The sequence below is a fragment of the Phoca vitulina genome, unplaced genomic scaffold (assembly GCF_004348235.1).
Source record: "Phoca vitulina isolate PV1807 unplaced genomic scaffold, GSC_HSeal_1.0 scaffold1, whole genome shotgun sequence".
In the NCBI taxonomy this organism is placed as follows: domain Eukaryota; kingdom Metazoa; phylum Chordata; class Mammalia; order Carnivora; family Phocidae; genus Phoca; species Phoca vitulina.
In genome coordinates, this window is record NW_022589704.1 from 94,454,712 (window position 1) to 94,474,092 (window position 19,381).

The following is a 19,381-nucleotide window of genomic DNA, read 5'->3' on the forward strand; positions in this document are numbered from 1 at the left end:
AAGCTCTGATTTCGCGTGCCCACTTCTGCTCAGACTTCTCGGACTGCAGGTTGTAATGGATTAAGTAAACAGCCCGTGCGAATGTGTTGCTCTTCTCAGAGCATAGCTGTTTCACATTATTTGACATGAACGTAACCTCCAGAGTGCATTAATGAAGATGCCAGTAACTAGATTCTCAGGTACTGTGGCAGGCGAGAGGGTGGCGGAAAAGGGTGGGAAACTAATCATTTTATGATATGCAGGAAGATGTTGAAAACAGGTCATAGCACTTACTGCTGTAGGTAAATCTGTGGCTTCTAAAAGGGATTGTGAACTCGGAGTGTTACTAAAATTGTATATTTCAATGCAGGTGGTTGAAGAGTTCAAACTTGGGAGTCTTATAGACCTGCGGTCACATTCTCATATCAATCTATGGATGTGATTTGGGCCAAGATTATAATCTTTCTAATTGACCTCAGTTTTCTTACCTATAAAATAGGGGAAAAATATGCATTTGTAAGTTAAGAGTGAAATCTAACATGGATCAAGGACTTAGACTGTACCTAATGCACAAAAGTTTAGCATATGCTATCTGCTATGGTCTTTTAATCTTATTTTCATATTAGTTGGGACCTTGTTGGACTGTCTTTTTCACATTCAGCTCATCTCTGAAAGGTCTCTCAGAATCCCACAGAGAAAAACCATTATAGGGAAGTTACAGTTAAAAGCAATTGCAGCTACTTTCAGAAGGAACATGTGCCTTCTACAAGTATGATGACCGACAATACCTATTTTCTCTTTGAGGTGCAAATAATTTAGTCCGTACAGTAAACCTAGAAAGTTTCACTTAACATTAAATCATTGAATGCCTGGGAACGGTGCTGGGCTGGGTTACATGGGATGCCAAGATGAAAACCACAGTCTGGCCCTCAGCTTTCAAATTTGAAGAGGGGGAGGGGTTGATATGATAATTAATAATAATAATGCCAGTATAATAATAAGGAGCGTCATCATAATAAAGACACCTGTTACTTATTAAGCCCTGGGTGAGTGTCAGACACATTCTTTATTAAAGGAAGCAGTCTTGCTATCTGTGACACAGATATTATTTTCTCCATTATAGAGAGATTATATTATAAGAAACTTAAGTGCTAAAGTGGTGTAATTAACAAATTATTATGGGTTGCAAAGGGGAGAGTTATCCTTACCAGATAAGCCTACTTCAGGTGGTTTTTGCTGGTGCTCTGAATGAATTGTTGGAAATGTTGAATGTGATTAATTTAATAACTACTTTATCCAGGGTCCTATTTGGGTTCAGCAGTCTCTTGGTTATCTACACTCTGTTCACAGCATTATAGAAATGAGAGAAAGAGAAGATTGGGCTGTGGTAACTAGCCAGTGAGGAATTTATCCCTTTCCTTTCCTCAGTTCTTTGTTCATTGTCATTGCAAATGCCTCCAGGGAAATATCTTACTTCTCTTGGAAGGTTCTTCCTTAGTCTGAAGACCACATTATCATCAATAATTTTATTATTTTTTTAATGGCATGAAATGTAGGCTACCAAAATGTTCTCTAATTTAATTCATACCAACTTTTATACTCACGTGTGTGTGCTGAACAGTAAGCGTGGCACTGTAAAATGACAATTAGTTCAGCCCCCTTTACCATTGGCAAACACAGTACACAGCACATACTTCACCTGACGCAGATCATTTTGACTTCTCCCAGATCGTTCCTCTTTTGTTTTCACTTGTAATCACTTCTTGTTTTGTGTTTTGGTTTTTTTAATAACCTAAATGTGTTAATATTCTAATCCTGTAGTACTGTTCCCCCCACTGTCTCCCAAGTGACAAATGTCCAAACTCAGCTGTTACTCTCCATTTTTTTTCCCTACTGAGATTGTATAAAATAGACTGTTTTTTCAGATTTCTGGAGTGGTGCTTTCCTCTCAGGAACTGTAAATTTGCCTGAATTACTGTAACATGAAAGGGGAATCACATAGCCTATCTAAATATTTTGTTGTGCATATAAATTTTAAGCTTTCAGAATGATATTTTTAAGGGAAACATCTTTAAGTCAAGAAGGCATAGATTGATCTTTACAACTCACTTTAAGTTCCAGCTTAAAGGTATTACAGCACCCGAAAGTTCCAGTCAGATGCAGCATTTCTGTGCATGGGCAGAAGGCTCGTTTCCTGCCTGACTTCATTCTCTTGTCCATTAAGTGACTCAGCAGATGGTTATTAAGTGCCTACTATGTGTCAGGCGATGGGTTGGACATAGAGTGACCATTACTGGGGCCCATTATTCTAATACTGAACATGTAGCAACAGAAAGTTATTAGTTCTCAAACAAATAAATAAGCAAAAGAAACATGCAACTTTGAAATGGCATGGTTCTGCACACTTCCTGCTTCTGACAGCTTTTTAAATAGTATCTCAAGCTGTCTCATCCTTGTTGTCTCACACACTATTTTTTATTTCTTTTTTTTTAAAAGATTTTATTTATATATTTGTCAGAGAGAGAGAAAAAAAAAAGAGAGAGAGAGAGTGCACAAACAGGGTGAGCGGCAGCCAGAGGGAGAAGCAGGCTTAAACCGCTGAGCAAGGAGCCCGATGCGGGGCTGGATTCCAGGACCCTGGGATCATGACCTGAGCCGAAGGCAGACTTTTAACTGACTGAGCCACCCAGGTGCCCCAATTTCACTAAGAATTTAGAAAGTAGAAACCTTTGTCCCTCTGTACCTCATAGTTCTGATTTTCCCCGAGACATTTCCAGGTGTCTCTTTTGCTCAATGCTCAATGCCTAGTAGCTGTTCAATAAATATGTGTAGAGTAGAGGGCAGGAAAAAAGAAAGAAGGAAGGAAACTTAGGAATTTACTGTATTGGGAATTAGAAAAGTATCTGATTTGGGATGTTTTCTTCTCCTGCTGAAAATCATCATGTCTACCTAAGACCAGGTTAGGGACTATATCTTCTTTTCCACCAGACAATCCCCTTTTAGGTTTTGGTGTACATGGCCTTGGGTCGGTGGTTTCTCCTTAGACATTTCAGCACTGGTAATGATTTTGTAGAAGTTTTAGAATCCTGATGCTGCTTTGTGGACATCCCTCACCCACTCTGCTAAATTTCAGTTACTCTGAAAGTTTCATTCTGTCTTGACAGGGTCTCCTCCTTCCGCTTTCTATACTGACATATATGCAGAAATCCCCCTTATTTTCATGGAAGGTTATTTTTTGAACATTTGCACTGCCCCAGATCTTGTCCCAGGTTTTATGGATTCATAATAAGTCATCATAAAATGCAATTAGTTATAAGTCAGTTATAAAATCAGTTATAAGATACAGATGTCCATGAGGGGCTTTCTATCTAGGTGGAGTGTGACATACCCTCTAAGGTACCAAAAACACCCAGTGTGGAGCTTGTGAAATAGAAAAAGGAAATCAAAGTAACAGGAGGTTGGAAGAGGAAGTGATGAGTGAGGGTCAGTGCGGTTGGGATAGGCCTCCTGGGGGGGAAGGAGAATGTGAGCCGTCCCCAGTGGGAGTTGGACATGAAGAAAGAGGGAGAAAGAGCGAGCTGGTCAGTAGACGGCTTGCACTCAGACTCTCAGGCAGGCACTTGGGGCAGCCCTGGAAGACAAGTGGGAGCTGAAGGTGGAGAGGTATAGCAGGAACCCGTTCATATGGATCAGTACATGCACGCTAAGCAATTTCAACTTTATCCTCTGGGCTAACATTTCCCAAAGCATATTCACCTGGGATGGTAGTTCTGCTGGATGTAGGTGTGTAAGTCAAAACACAGCCCTATGGTTCAAAGTAGGAAAAGCTGAGAAAAAGCTTAAAATTTTTTTTTTCTCTCCTGCAGCAGGGCTCAGATGGTTAAATAGGCTAATGTGCATTAGTCATCTCTAAGTGTTTCCCCAAATAGTTTTAATGTCTGAATTCATTTGTAATAGAGCATCTTGGGAGGGCAGATGTCTGTGGAACCTACTTTGGGAAATGCTATTGGAGACCACTGATAATTTTGAGTCACAGGCCAAATGGGTGAAATATTAGGAAAATGAGCCTGAAAATGGTGCATGGGGGATCTGAGGGGAGAACACAGGGCTATTTGGAGACTAACTCTGTCTAGCAGGACAGAGGCCTGGGGTAGGGGGTGGCATGAGAACGGGAAGGAAGGGGTAGATTTCACGAATTACTGGAGTGTGAGGACCCTCACTCTTTTTTGAATGAACCAGAAGAAAAAAGTGGCTAAGATGGGAAAATCAAGAGTGACTCCAAACGTTAAGATTCTTTTGCATTAGGAGCCACATGTAGCCAATTCCCTACAGATTTCTGAACTTCTGTATCTTTTACCTGACACTCAAAAGCAGTGAAGTACTCTGCACATACTCTAAACTTGATGAGACAGTGGTGTCTTTTTGTAGGCACACACCTTTTTTTAGAGGGATGCTCCGTAGTTCAAATAGTTCCTCAAGAAAATCTGATTAAAGCATCGCTCTGCTCTTGTAAGCCTTATATCAGGTGTAATACTGCTGTAAGTGACCCCATGTAGTCTTTATATCTCCCTGCTTTGGAAGTGGCCTCTATATACAAAGGGGCTGTCCTCAACGCAGAGAAGAGACTCTGCACCCCGCTGTTGGGAATTTAGTTCTTTGTCTGGCTCAGAGCTACTTTTGTGGGTTTTCCTCAGCATGGGGAGCTTTATCAGAAATGACAGTGGACACCATACAGAACTCACACAGATTTTGTTGTCAGCTCTCTTGAGTTTATTCATCCCTAGAGATGAAAAGATTTCACTGCATAATGTTGAGTCCCATTTGTCTGCCTGGTCTCCAAGGACCAGCCTCTTGGTCTGTTCACAGTCTTCACATTCTGTTTAATCTGTACACAGGAGTTACGCTTCTGGCTTTCGGCTGTTCACATAAAAGTGCACAAAAAAATGATTTTTCTTTTTCCATGATTATTTTTTGTCTTTGAGAAATGTTCTTAACACTCCTTTCCAAAACAGGCAGTAGTATAATGCAGTGGTATAAAATGAGAAGCTTCACTGCTTTTTTTCTAGAATTGTTCATTGGAATAATTAGTTATGATAAGCTTCCCAGTTTTCTTACATATTTATGAATATAAATGCATTTAACTGCTTAATAACTCATTTATTCTTTATATTTCCTTCTCTCCGTTCCTACACCTATTATAACCCTGTTCATCTATTCGGAGGCTTGCAAATGATTCAAAGTAGTTGTCGCGATTAGTGTGACTATTTCTGAATATTTTTCTCTTTTATTGTTGGAATTCCATAAAGGGTCTGAATCCTTTCGATTCTCCAGCTATATTGTTTATTTGCACTCATGGCCTTGATAACCCCAAGGTGTGTTTCTGTATACTTTTGACTTGACGAATCTCTGCCCATTGGTGTCTTATTGTTAAGTTAACGTACACTCCACAGGCACAGCAGTGTCGTTGAGCATGTTGACTGCTTCAGGCTCAAGAAGGTCATATTGATGCCACAATTCTTCATTTGGTTGTCCACATTGGCTAAATTCATTACATAATTGCAAAGCCCCTTTCCTTTCGTGGGTGGTGATTGCATATGCGCAACAAGTGTTACCGAATAATGGCTGTAGAGGGACTATGATGTGTGTCCAGCCTTGTTGTCCAGCTGATGTTATTGTTGTGTTAGTCGGGATTGAATGGCCTGCTACTGTTGTGTGAATCTAAGAGAGAAAGCATGGAGAATGAGGGAAACAGAGAGGAGGGGCACAGCTTAGAAGGAGGTACCTGTCTGGGCACATTGTCCATGGCCCTTAGTGTGCTAGATTTAAATAGAAATTCTTGCTTTTTCTTTCAACTGGAGAAGGTGTTTTTCTTTCATTAGTGATAGAATGATAATGAATGCATAACAATGATATATCTCTACTGGTTCACAAATGGCCATATTTATTTTGTAATTCATTGGTTACGATACACTCAAGATTTTCATAGATTTTGTTTCTTTTTTAAAACTGCAATTGTATATGCTTGTAAGAGCGTTGACCTTGCCTTTTTACATGTAAATTTAAGAGTATTTTTCAGAGCCTCATACATGTTATTTGACAAAAATAAAAGCAAACACGAACAGTATATTATTGATGTTTATAACAATAAAGCAATTGTAACAGCATTTTAAGAAGGTTGGAACAAAGACATGCCAAATTGACTGTAATCACTCTACAATAGTTCTGTGGGTACAACTTGCCTAATGGGGTTCTTAATTTTAATGAAGGATTTAATTAGCTACCTTCTCACTGTTTCTATTTTTATGTAATCAAATTTAAGAAGAGTGTGTAGGTTTCTCTTTTGTTCAGTGAGTAAGGGAGAATGTCATATAAGTATAAACATATACATGCATCATACTTATTATATTAGTATACAGATGAGTACCACTTCCCAGAAACTAAGTCATACATCCAAAACCAAATAGATCAGATTATATTTCTAACTTCATCCTTAAGTTTATTTAAAAGTTTTTGTTAGGACATTAAACTGAATGCTTCATTTAGTCTTAATTACCCATTTACTTTCAAATAGAAACCACAATATTGAGTTTATTCATATAGTAGAAAATGTATATGCTTCAGGGTCTTTGGAAGACTATCATTTCAACTCTTTAAGAAAAATCATGTTCCTTCCCACTGTCATTTTATACTTAGGAGTTGGTACATAATTTGTTCATTAATACAATTCTTTATTATCTTACTCTGGTACTAGATTTTTCTTCCAATAAAAAAAATGTCTCCTAAATGGGTGAGACTACTAGTGACACCATTTTGGTTTCCCAAAACAAAAGCTGCTAGAAGGATCCTTGGGAGGACTCCTAGTGCTCTTAGCTGCCACTGCCCACCCAAGGGACAAAGAGTTTCTCTTGATGAGGATCCCTTTATCTCACTTCATTTGATGGAACAGATAACTTCATATATTCACTTCTTGCCAGACAGTCAACATAGCCATGATCTGTTTTGTACCTAATTTCTGGTATTCATTACCACTGGGAGACCTCTTTTTGCCCATGTCAGGACTGTGAATATTCTGGACCTACATTCCCGAAAGTCATTGCTTATATCTTAGTTTTCCCTGAGGAACAAAACTCACATAAATCGGTGGGTCAAAGGGTTGGGGAATATAGCATTCACTACAAGCCCAAAGATTTCTGTTTTTCATAGCTTTGCCTCTAAAAATGTTGATAGAGATGTATTGTATTAAACAGTTTTTGAGTTTATTTCATGTTTTTTTTTAAAAAGTGACATGTCTCAAAGCTCTGGAAACAAAACGGTATTTATGTGAATATTTGTCCTGGAAGGAGGCAAGAAAATACAGATAGTTGAAACTGACAACTTCTGGGATAACTATGAAGGGGTGAAACCTCAAGTTAATTCAGCAACAGTTCTTTACATTTTGTAGAAAACTTTTTTTTTTTTTTGCAAAAGTCCCTCATATTCAGTATTTCATTTTGATCCCACAACAGCCACAAAAATCTAAGAAGACATTTTATTATTTTCATCTTTTATAAAAGGAAACTTTTTTTTTTTTTTGGTAATCAAATTGCTTGTTCAGTTTCACACAGCCATTGATTAAGTCAGAAGTCAATTTCAAGTTTCCAGACTCCTAGTTACTATTTTCACTGTAACACTTGGCTTCCGTTTATATTATTTAAAATAGGTGTCTAATAATCAACAACACTTTTTTTTTGTTCAACCCAATCCTCTAACTCTGTAATAGAGACCAGTAATTACGTGATATGTTTTGTGAGAAATTTAGCATAGTTATTAAGAAAACAGGTTCAGGGGGTGCCTGGGTGGCTCAGTCGTTAAGCATCTGCCTTCGGCTCAGGTCATGATTCCAGGACCCTGGGATCGAGCCCCGCATTGGGCTCCCTGCTTGGCAGGAAGCCTGCTTCTCCCTCTCCCTCTGCTGCTCCCCCTGCTTGTGCTCTCCCTCTCTCTCTGTGTGTCAAATAAATAACATCTTTAAAAAAAAAAAAGAAGAAAAGAAAACGGGTTCAGCATTGACAACTGGATTTCAAATCCATCTCTACCTGGGCTTGGGTAACTTAGTTAACCTCACCCAACCTCCTGTATAAATTGGTGTCCTAATGCCCTTCTCAGACTATAGTAGTGAATGTTAATTTAGGTGATGTATGCAGAGGGTGAGGAATATAGTGAAGATTCAAATGGTGATAGCTCTCCTCATCCTCCTCATTGTTACTATTATCTATTACTCTATAATAAATAATACCCCAAACTAGGGTTTAAAACAATTACCATTGTATTCTCTCTCATAGGTCTGTGAATTGATTTGGCTTAGCTGGGTATTTTTTCTTTCCTCATGTTCTTGGCTGCGGCTGCAGTCACCTGGGGACTGGACCAAGATGGCTCACCACATGTCTGGGGCTTTGGTGGGGATGACTGGAAGCTGGGCTCAGCTGGGTTACAGATGTGGCTGGGTTCGTCTCATTCCATGTGATTTTTCCGTCTGGTCTCTCTAGGAGGACTTCTTATATGACGACTCAGGGCAAAAATAGAACCTTCTAGACCTCTTTAAGGCTAGGTCCTACAAGTGGCAGGATGTTACTTCTGCCATGTTCTAGAGGTTCTAGTGATTCACAAGACCAAGCTATTTTCAGTGAGGGGGAGGGGATTAAACCAGGGCATGAATACCAGTAGAATGGGTCATTGGTGGGCCATCTTTAGAGACCAACTCTGAGTCCTCATCATCATCTAAAAGTTTTAGGGATATCTTTCCCAGGCTTTTGCAGTGGGACCATGAATATGATAACACTAACCTGACTGTGAGCAGATTTCTGTTTCTCTCTCTGTCACTCTGGGAGTTAATGGAAGGCCGATAACCTGGTTACTCTTCTAAAGAACATGCTCGAGTCAAGCATTGTCTGTCACTATGCGGTTCACATGGTAGAGGAGCTGGTAGAACATGTCTGGGAGGGATTTTGTGATAATACCAAATCATATCTGAATTTATAAATTTAAGCCAATTTTGCATGCATTTCCCCCTTTTTTTCCTCACTGTAATATACATGGGTTTGTCCTATATCCCCATTTTATAGATAAAGAAACTAGGAACTTCAATGACCTTCCCAATGGCACAAAGCTTGAAAACGCAGAAATAAAGTTCCAACCCAAGGCTTCTGCAACAGGGACATTGCCTCCCCATCTTGCTTCCATCTGAGGGATCAGCGTGATGAAATAGGGCAGGGGATGGCTGTGGTGGGAGGTATGAGTGGCAAGGGATTCTAATGAGCGGAGGGTATTGAAAAGAAGATTGGGGTGCTACATAGGATATGAGCTTGCAGTATGTTTTCTAATTTCACAGCTTTCTATTTTGTGAGCTCCAGCCCTTCACTCCTCTCTTCTATAGTTTTTATTTGTTTTATTTGTAGGATATACTGTCTATTCCACAGAAAGGGGAAGGATGATACTTGACTTTACCACTTTGTAGGCTTGTCACCAATGTAATTTATAAATTTGTAAATTATGTAAAGCTCCAGCAGAGTGCTGGCATATAGTAGATGTTCAAGACATCTCTGTCTTTTTACCTCCTCCCCTATATTTCTTAAGGAATCTGCTTTCTCAGGTGACAGAGCTGAACACAGGTTATATTTTGCAATGCATGGAGCATTACCAGTGTACTTTGTGTCATCATAAATGAGTGGGTAAAGTTGGGGGTTGTTTGCTTGATTTTGCATCAAGAATGATGTGATGGTTGCCCACTCCAGAGAGAGAGGCAGCTTTAAAAAGCTTGGCATCTTTATCCTGAAACACAGAATCAGTGATTCTGTCAGAGGGCTGGGGATGTGAATGGATCCCTCTGTCCTGAATGAAGCTAGCAAAGTCTTCACCTCACCTGTCAACAAAGTTGTAGTCTGCAGACCCACCCCAGGGCTGCTACCTGCTTAAGAAGGGTGATGAAGGATTGTGACTTGCTTTTGTAAATGGGTGCTTCAGAAGATTATTCTGGACATTGGGGTGAATTCTACCAGCAGCAAGTCATCCCAAATTTAAATTTGTAGGCATCATGCACTAGAACTTTAGAAGCCTTCTGGACTCTCCTTTTGGTTGGCATGTTGAAGAGACACGCCTTTTGGTGGTGCTCCTGGGCAACGTGACTCTGGCCTCAGAAACCTCTGGTCCATAAAAGGGATGGCTGAGCTCACTCCCCCAAGGATGCTGGAGAATGTCAGTGTACCTTCCTTTGCCTGAATCAATGTCAGGGTACAATAAATATGTCCTTGGAGTTTAAAAGTGACCCTTATATGGCAGCAATGCTCTGCTCAGAGACCTCTTGTGGTCTGATGTGATGGTGTCTGTTGGTGCAGAGAGGGCCCCAGCTTCAGCCAGTGATGGGCTGTCTCTGAGTTGTGACATTGTTGAAAGGTTATGCTTTTGTGTGTCTGCTTGGCTGAGACTAGAAAGAGAGCCGTGTGCTGAGAATGGAAGCTCAGAGAGTCTTCCCTCTCCTCAATTGCTTCTAGGCATGGTTCCGTCAAAACTGACATGAGCCTAGGCATTATTCTTTTTAGAGACCTCTGGAAAAGTGATTTTATAACTTTTTTCAGGAACTTTACTGCCAGGAGCTGTCTCCTCATAACTAATAAACATCTCTCCAGCCTGAGAACCAAGCTTCTGTTCTCTTGTTTGTTTAATCAGCAGATGTGGGGATTAGACTGTCATCATCTTGTGAATAATGATGCTTCAGGTATTGGAGGGACATTATTAACTCACTACAGCTAACTTCCTGTACACTATGCGGTTCCAATTCTTGAAATCAAGGTTTGTGAAATAATTTTTTCCTGAAGAAATTAAAAAAAACTATTTTTGTGGGTTATGGCCAAGGCCAAACATGAGGACACTTCCTCATAGTTTGAGGATCTAAGACCTCCATTGCAGAGAACCAGTCAAATAAACAAAATGCAGTGGATTATTCGCAGAGCAGAAATTGTGCTTTTGTATCCTGTCTGATCTTCATTGCTATTAAAAGGACTAAACTTCTAAAAATAAATGTTAAGAGTTCATGTTTCTTTATATGCATGATTTTATCTGCATTTTCTAAAGCTCACGTCTAAATTCTTACTGGGTAGCAAGCTTCTGCTGTAGAAGTTGGGTGTGATGCCTTATATGCTTTTTAACATGCTTTTAGGAGGAGGGGGGCATCTGCCACGTACTGGATGCTGTGTTTATTAGTATTGTTGTCCTCCTTAAGATCCCTGTGACTGCTGAGGGAGGGCAGAGCCATATCACCCAGTAAGGACAGGCCTGACCTGTGTTTGGGAACTCAATGGCAGTTTTAGGGTCTGGGTCAAAATACATACATTTGTCTGTTTTCTGTTCTGTTGCTCTGATGAGGACTCGCAGCAGACATTTGTTTTCAAGTTTAATAGAAATAAATCTGAGCGAATTTGTTCCCAGCGTGGGTTCTGTTCCACTGAGAAACTAGCAGGCAGCGAGATACCCAAGAGGGCAGAGCCTGCCTCAGGAGCAGACGGCCTCGTCCTCTGCTTCCCCGCGAGGTTTTAGGAGGCATGCTTGGCACCGTTTCTTAGCACAGTTTCTTAGCACCCCTTCCATTCTCATGCTTGGCACAGTTTCTTAGCACCTGGTGCCCGGGTTCATCTCAGCTGTGAGACTGTGAACTCAGCCAAGGAAAGCATCATGCCCACTCCCGTGGTGTGTGCCAGGTGAGGCAGAAGTCCCAGCCATGCAGGGGTCTGGCCAGGGGTGAAATGTCGAAGTGGCTGAGGTGGGTGACCTGGCTCTGCCTGTCCCCACTCCTTTGGGGCCTGGGCTGCTCGCAGCTGGGCCACCCCAGGTGAAGGTCCTGCCAGGGTGTGGCCTCCCAGGGCCCGTCCTGGCTGCATGCTTCCTTCCTCCATTCTCCATGGCATGTTTCTCTCTCCGTCCTGCTTCCTTGAGGCACTGCTCACTGGTCAGCGCAGCAGGAGATGAGTTGTTTCTGTTAAGGGTTAATCACATAGCTGTGGGTTATTAGATACTCCCTTGTAGGAAGTATTTGCACATTTCATCAAAACCTCAAAAGCTTGAAGCCAGTGATTTCCCTTATGTTCTGGAGTCTATTTCCTGATGTCCTTCCAGGAACCTGATGTTTGCAGATATCCTTTTATTCCTCTGGTTTTAAACCTCACTCCTTAGGTTGAAGTAAAGCAAGACCGAGACAACACCCCCAAATCTCTCTTTGCTGTAGCCTAAGAGTTGGGCCTGATTGGGTCCTGCCTTCTCTTCTGGCTTCCCTTTGCTCCCGCCTTCTTTCCTCTGCTTGTGAAGGCACGCTGCTGGCTGGCTGGCTCCCTTCTCCAGCTAACCCTTTCCTTTTTCTTTTTTTTTTTTAAGATTTTATTTATTTATTCATGAGAGACAGAGAGAGAGAGGCAGAGGGAGAAGCAGGCTCCCCAAGGAGCAGGGAACCCGATGCAGGACTTGATCCCAGGACCCCGGTATCCGAACCCTTGTCTTTAGGTGTTAGTTTAAACCTCCTGCCTCCAAAGACTCAGCCAGGGCCCTCCCTGACCACGCCCCTCCATGTGCATTGTCCTAGTCAGCTTAGGCCACTATAGCAAATATCACGGCCTGGGTGGCTTGAACAACAGACATTTATTTCTCATGGTTCTAGAAGCTGGAAGTCCAAAATCAAGGTGCCGACAACCAATTTGGTGCCTGGTGAGGGATGTCTTCCTGGTTTGCAGCCTGCTGCCTTCTCATTGTGTCTTTTTAGAAGGGTGCTAATCCCATTCATGAGGGCTCCACCCTCATGCTTCATTATTTCTCAAAGGCCCCACCTCCAAGTACCTTCACAGGGGCGGATTAGGGACTCAACATATGAAAATTTAGAAACACAAACATTAGGTCCATAGCAGATATCACATGCCTCCTCTGTAGCTCTCATAACATTCCCTGTAGTTGATCTGGGGTCAGATAGTCAGCTTCATAAATATAGAGATGGTGTCTGTGTTGTTCTTTAATTGAAGGAGCAAGAGAACAAAGGAAGAAGGGTGCTGGGATCAGGTCAGGCTGGGGACGGTGGTACCCAGAGCCCTCTTGGAGAGTGTGTTAGTTTTCGGTGGCTGCTGTAACAAACTACTACAAATTTAGTGGCTTACAACAACACAGATGTGTCACCTTATAGTTCTGGAAATCAATAGTTTAAAATGGATTTTACAGTTTTAAAATCAAGGTGTTGGCAGGACTGTGTTCCTTCTGGAGACTCTTGAGGAAAATCTATTTCCTTGTCTTTTCCAGCTTCCGGAGGCCCCCTGCATCCCTTCCAGTATTTAGAGCACTTTGACCTCCCCTTCCATTGTCACATCTCCTCCTCTGACACTGACCCTCTTACCTTCCTCTTATTATAAATCTCTTGTGATAAAATTAGGGCCACCCACATAACCCAGGATCATCTCCCCATCTCAAAACCCATGATTTAATTGTATCTTCAAAGTTCCTTTTGCCATGTAAGATTTTCACAGGTTTCAGGCGCTAGGATGAGGACATCTTGATGGGGTGGGGGACATTATCTGACCTAGCAAAGAGTTTTTGTGAGATAGAGATGGTGTCAGCCGGAGTACATGAAAGTTAGAGCCGTTCTTTTAGAGAACAGAAATGTTCTCTAAAGTGGGGCATAATGGTGACCAGAAAAGGCATGAAGAATGGAGGGAGGAACATATTTATGATGGGTTAGGCTGTTCTGGGGCTAAAGTAAGAGGTACGGGCCAGCAGGCCCTTTTAATAGAGGCTCCATCTAGCAGCTTGTTATGCCAGGCTAAAGACACCCTGGTGACATTGCTTCCACAGAGCAAGGAACGAAGTATAGGATACAGAGCCAGTGCTCAGCAAGAGTGTGCTGAGGGGCAGATGAAGTTAATCTCCTAAGCAAAGCTGAGGTTTGAGTGATCCCCAAAGTATGTACCAGGACCTTGGCTTGCTTGCCACTCAACTCTGGTCATCCATGTAGCCTCACTGATTGAAGGGGATACTTTTAAGAGTCCCAACCTAGGCCAGGTGCCATGGGGCATGGCTCCCTCTAGAAATCCATGGAGGATCCTCACTCAGCCAGGCTGGGGTTGCCCAAGAAGATACTTCCCCACTTCAGAGAAATTGACTACCATTGTTCCCTCAGAGGTGTGGAATGTGGAAAGGACCACCAGTGCTAGACTAGGGTTGGTCTGGGCACAGCATTTAAGGAGGTATCCCTCTGGAACAAACTCATTAAGCCCTTCATCTGTCTGTTTGGGGCCTTTGTCTGACAGCTACATTTGCTGATTGGTGATAAAGTTCCTTCCTCATTTCTGTGTATTCCAAGTGAATATCTGTATTGATGTTAGATGTATTAATTTTTGTAGCAGAGTCATGGCTAGAACTGGTAGAGGTACAGGATGTGATGGGGGATGTGGCTTCTCTCCTTTTGGGGTATTCAAAGATAATTTAGTAATTACTACTGTATTTTCCCATTGCTGCTATAGCAACTTACTATAAACTTAATGGCTTAAAACCACTCAACTGTATTATCCTACAATTCTGGAGGTAGAAATCCTAAAATCAAGTTGTTGGAAGGGCTGTGTTCCTTTTAGAGGCTCTGGGGGGAAAGATCTAGTCCTTGCCTTCCCATCTTCTAAAGACTACTCACATTCCTTGGATTGTGATCCTCTTCCAGCAGTGGGATCCCTCTGATGTCTGGTTCCATTGTCACATTTCCTTCTGTGACTCTGACTCTTCTGCATCCCTTTTAAAAGGACCCTTGTAACTACATGGAGCCCACCCACATAATCCACAGTAATCTCCCCATCCCAAAATGCTTAACTCAATCATACCTGCAAAGTCCCTTTTTCCATTTAAGTGAACAAATCCATACATTTGATGATTAGAATGTAGACATCTTTTTTTTGGGCCGGGGGGAGTGGATTATTTTGCTAAACACAACTACCAAAATGGAGATATGAAGGCATCAGGGATGTGATACACATTGTGGGCTGGGGGACAGAGGGTGGCTAGTCCGGGACAAATGAACTTGACAGAATCTAAGGAAAAACGTAAGAAAGTAAGATACTGAGAAACATCCCAGGGCAGCGCCAAATCTAAAACTCAGTAGTGAGGAGAGGGAGGAGAGGATTATTTCTCTTGTTACTGAGAAGGTATAAATTGGAAATTTGGGAAGTAAGAAATAGGTTTTCCCAAGGACCCTAGGGTTGGGTCTGTTGACCTGGTAGATGAATAAACAGGGGCAGTGGAGGTTTGACATGTGCTCTGTGCTAAGTCAATCTTAGTAAAGGATGCCATTGCAAATGTGTCAACCCTTCACCTAAAAATAAAACAGGATTTTAAAGCCAGAGTGCAGTGCAACCATTATCTAATCTTGCCCCCTGTGTTTTATAAAATAGAGAACAAAAGTGGAAAAAGTTCAGATGTGTTGACCAATGACACATGGCAAGTTGGTGTCAGAATTTGGACTAGAAACCAGGGCTCTTGGCTCCACTCCTGCCTTTTTTCCAGCATACCAGAGTTCTTCCTTTGAAACTGTCTCACGTGTCACTGACCCATGTACCATACTGCAGAGGAAGGCCATGGGAGAGGAGTGTGGGGCTAGGATACATGCCCACTATCTCCACCTAGAAACAGCAGGTTGCTTTTGGTTTTGTGGAGCCCTATGTAGTTTTGTTTAAGGACAAGGACAAAAATCCTCTCTGAGGGCAGTGGGACAAGCATAGTCCCTGTGCAGCTGCATGTAGATTTAGGAATGGAGAGTCTCGAAGAAGAGCAATGCAGATCAACTCACCCTCTTGGTCAGTGCAGCATTATAATTCTGTCCTCTTCTGAAAATGGCTTAATGACGTTCGAAGAGGTGGTGTGACTGCCTCATATGAAAGCAACTGCACACTGACAACTTCATGACAGCTTCCCTTTTAGCAGAGAGCATGTTTTCTAATGAGGCAGGAAGAGGATAATTTATCTAGAATATCCATGCAGCTTTGGGGGATACATCCCTAAGCTGCTCGGAACACTTCATCAGTGAGGTGATGGGCCAATAAGAAGCGATGAACACATAGCTGGCAGAGAAGCTGCAGAGACCCTAAGAGGACCTGAAGAGTTGCAGTTCCTTTTTCCTAATATAGCAACATCTTTGAAAGTATTTCAGTGTAGTTCTGGAACAAGTCACAGGAGACAAACATGACTTTAAGCCACCTCAGCAGAAAATGGGATGTGAGGGGAAAATGCTTACGACACCGTAGGATATGGGGAAAGATAGATCTAGACTGAAGAGGAAGTGAATATGCACTTGAGATAGTCCATGCCTGCCTACTTCTGGGTCTCTGGGTTTCAGAATGAATTGAAGGCCTTCTCTACTCCCAGGATAAGCTTCTATGAAGAAAACATATAATCATATATTTAAGTGGGTCTTTAAATATTCATGCATGTTGTCCCACAATAAATGCTTTGTGTAGCTGATTGGAATGCTTTTACTGCATAAGACCTTGGGCTTCTAGTGAATTTCCCTTTTAATTTAAAGTGATGAGGGTGGCTGTGTGGGTGGAGGCTGCTTAGGGGGTGTTAATGTCATGCTGTAAAATTTGAAGGGATTGGGAAATTATTATGTGATTTTAATTGGATGCTGCAACATTTTGAGGGGGTAGGAAATTAATATAGAATAAAATTGTTATACGTAAAAAATTATTTGTAACATTTTTCAGAATCTTTAATATCAATATCACTAATGGCTCTCTCATCAAATAGCCATCAGCCTCCCTGAAGCTAGATTTGTAGAGTGAAAATGTTGTAGAAACATGCCAACTATCAAGATAGTTTAAGGGAAGACAACTCATAATCCTGCCCCAAATTGCCAAGTATTTGACCCTTCTTAGGCAGGGCCATGTATATTAGGTGTTTCCAAATGGAATGCAGCTTAAAAATACAAACTGACATTACATTTAGTAATACATGGGATGTCACTGATTGTATTCACAAGGTTTCAGCATTTGTGATCTAGAGCAGGTGGGAAGCAATGAATGTAGGACATGGTTAAATTCCAGCCTCGTTTGATATTGTTGAAAGGAGTGCTGGGTTGAGGAACTCTCAGGAAGCAGGACACTCAAGAGAGGAGTAAATAACCCTAAAGTTAAAACACAAACTGGAGAGAGTCTGAATGTCATCTTAATCTAGGCTCTTAAGTTAGACTCTTATGCTAGATGCAGTACCGTGGTTCATTTACTACGCATCTATTCATCATTTAAATGTTCTTTGTCACACATTCAAGCATTTCCTTGTTCAAATGCATTTTACAGGACAATTATAGAGGAGTGTTTTTCTAACTTTTTTGAGTTCAAACCGCAATAAGAAATATGTTTTATATTTGAACTCAGTACCCATTTACATGTAAATACACACACACAAAAGTTTAATGAAACAATGCTATGCCACAAAATGAAATGAAGGAAAATTTGATGAGTTAGTCATTACATATATTGCTCACTTTACCTCCAGCATGTCTCATCCACTGATCCTGGCAATTGGCTGAAGGATCAGTTGCAATATGTACATTCTTGTTAAGGATTTGTGTAGTGCTGTGGTGTTTTCTAGTCTATCCCATTCTTAAGGAATATTGGTTACAACAAAATGGTGGCAGTAGAATGATTTTATTTATTTGGGAGAGAGGGAAAGAGAGCATGGGCAGGGGATGGGAAGAGAGAGAGGGAGAGGGACAAGCAATGAGGGAATATATCCGAGGACTCCGAGATCATGACCTGAGCAGAAGTCAGATGTTTAACTGACTGAGCCACACAGGCACCCCAAATAAATAAATAAATAAATAAATAAATAAATAAATAAATAAATTTTAAAGATTTTATTTATTTATTTGACAGAGAGAGAGAGATAGCACAAGCAGGGGGAGTGGCAGGCAGAGGGAGAAGGAGAAGCAGGCTTCACACAGAGCAGGGGGAGCCCGACGTGGGGCTCGATCCCAGGACCCCGGGATCATGACACTAGCTGAAGGCAGTCACTTAACCAACTGAGCCACCCAGGTGCCCCCAAATAAATATATTTTTAACAAGCGTTTTTCATGTCATTATTCTGTCCGAGGGTGGACAATGAATTTTCTTTTTTTCCCCATTAGAGTACAGTTTGGTGTTGAGTGTTTTCTTCCCTACTGGCTCTTCTTCACCTACCCCAGCGTTCTCCTTCCTAGAATCATTCTCATTGCTCTCTCAGACCATTAATTGAGCTCTACCCTTGTCTCCTTGCTCACATCCACCTCTTCCATAGACCTTCCTTGATAATTTCAATCTCCAGCCATCCTTTCTTTCTCAGTCCATACAGCACAGCTATTTGATTCTGATAGCTGCGGGCCCCAGCATTATAATCATGTAGTGTCTGCTATCATTCTCTCTTTTGTTTCTTTGATAAGATTAAATCTTAGTGCTTCTTTTCTTTGGGTTATAAAATCCTGGAAAGCAGGACATTTTCTCCTATGTTTATAATTTTTTTCATCATTCCTGAAATACCGGCCACAAGTACTTGCTGAATCCGTGCTGATTGATACTAATTGTGCTGTGTTGCCTGTTGGCATTCTCATGTTTTTCTCTCTATGCTGACTTTAAAATTATATGTTTGTTGAAAATGGGAATGGTGCCTTTGATTTTTTTTTGAGAACTTTTTGACACATATCATACATAGAGAAAACATACACACAGAAAACATACACATCAAAAGTATTACCGCATTGATTTTTTACAATGTGCAAACACCCATAATACTAATCAAGGAAAATAACCCAAGAATCTACTGCATCATTTCAGTCATGGTAAATACTATCCTGATGTCTGTAAGCATATTTTGGTTTTCCCGCATTCGAACTTTATACAAATGGAGTCATTCCATATCTACTTTTTGTTTTCTCTGACTTGGTTCACTCAGTGTTATATTTATGATATTTGCCTTTATTGTTGCAAGTAGTTGTAAATTGATCATTCCAGTTAGTGTGCGGTGTTCCATTAACTGAATGCACTATAATTTAGTTCTACAGTTGACTGTTGATGGACATTTTGTTATTTCCTGGTTTGGGGTTTTCCTGAAGAGTATAAACTGCTATAGAACAGTCTTGTACATATATTTGGTGAACATGGTTTCATATTTCTAATGATTATATTCTTGAGGATAGAATTGTTGGCTCTCAAGTATATGTGTGTTGAGCTGTAATAGATGCTGTCAGTTGACCAAAATGATTGTGCCAGTTTAGACTCCCAACAACAACATATGGGAGTTCTGTATTCTTCACATCTTTGCCAATAGACAGTATATTTCCCCTTTCTTTCTTTCTTTCTTTCTTTCTTTCTTTCTTTCTTTCTTTCTT

The 19,381-nt window shown here is 41.1% G+C and overlaps 1 protein-coding gene across 14 annotated transcripts in view; it reads left to right on the forward strand.

Moving 5' to 3' along the window:
• NCKAP5 (NCK associated protein 5) overlaps window positions 1-19,381 on the forward strand; it is a 974,611-nt gene that overhangs the window by 395,485 nt on the left and 559,745 nt on the right. Inside the window, exon 1 of one of the 14 annotated variants that reach the window (XM_032411767.1) lies at window positions 5-179. The exons of the other annotated variants lie outside the window; for them this stretch is intronic. The gene's annotated coding sequence lies outside the window, so the exon portion shown is untranslated. Of the gene's footprint in view, window positions 1-4; window positions 180-19,381 lie in introns of those variants that run through there. 14 annotated transcript variants of the gene reach the window in all.